Raw genomic sequence first — 1,152 nt, forward strand, 5'->3', positions numbered from 1 at the left:
GGGACAGGTTTCACTATATGGGCCAGGCTGGTCTTGAACTCCTGACCTTAAGTGATCCTCCTGCCTCAGCCTCCCAAAATGCTGAGATTACAGTCACAAGCCACCGTGCCCGGCCTCTCACCAAATTTTAGATGGATAATATCTGAATGACAGTTTCACACTTGCTCACATCTCTGGGGTAACTCCTTCCATTCAGTGGCATCTCCCTCTAGCGCCTTTACAAAAGGCTGATGGTCCCACACCCTCTCTTAGGTTAGGGATGAAGCAGATGTTCTGCTTTCTGCAGCTCCATAGCTGCTGTGTTTGTGAATAAAATGCTGCTTCTGTGCCTCCAGCTTTGGTGCGAAGATTATGCCAGGAAGATTTCATTAAACTTTACCGTCTTGGTGCCTACCATCTTTGCATCCCAATCACAAAAGGCAGGAGCATGCCTGGCTGTATTTAAGGTGGTAATTCTGGGTAATTTAAATACAAGAGAAAATTGGCTGTGCGCGACGGATCTCGCCTGTAATCCCAGCACTTTGGGAGGCCCAGGTGGGAGGATCACCTGAGGTCAGGAGTTTGAGACCAGCCTGGCCAACATGGTGAAACCCCATCTCTACTAAAAATACAAAAATTAGTTGGGCGTGGTGGCGTCTGTGGTTGGCAGGGTTTTTTTAAGCAGTTTGAAAATACGACTCCATTCTCTTCTGGTTTGTAAGGTTCCTGCTGAGATGTCTACTGTTAATCGAATGGAGTTTCCTTTCTAGGTGACTAGATGCTTTTCTGTTTCTGATTTTCGGATATTTCCCTCCACTTGGTGTTAGACAGTCTGATGGCTCCATATCATGGTGAAGTTCATGTTGCAGGGTATTTTACTGGTGATGATTTGGGCCTCCTGTATTCAGATCTTTCAATATCTTGCTAGGCTAGGAAAATGTTTGCCAATTATTTTCTTAGATTCTAAATTTTTCCCTTTTTCTTCTCCCTTGGAAATACTGATGATTCATAAGTTTCGTTGCTTTATGTAGCCCCATACTTCTTTTTTATTTAGTATTTTATTTTAGTCTGACTGGGTTAATTAAAAAGACTTCAGGTTCTCTCCTCTGCTTGGTCTAGTCTATGATTAAAGCTTTCCACTGTATTTTGTAATTTTTTCAATGAATCTTTCAT

The sequence above is a fragment of the Mandrillus leucophaeus genome, unplaced genomic scaffold, assembly GCF_000951045.1.
Source record: "Mandrillus leucophaeus isolate KB7577 unplaced genomic scaffold, Mleu.le_1.0 Scaffold1656, whole genome shotgun sequence".
In the NCBI taxonomy this organism is placed as follows: Eukaryota; Metazoa; Chordata; class Mammalia; order Primates; family Cercopithecidae; genus Mandrillus; species Mandrillus leucophaeus.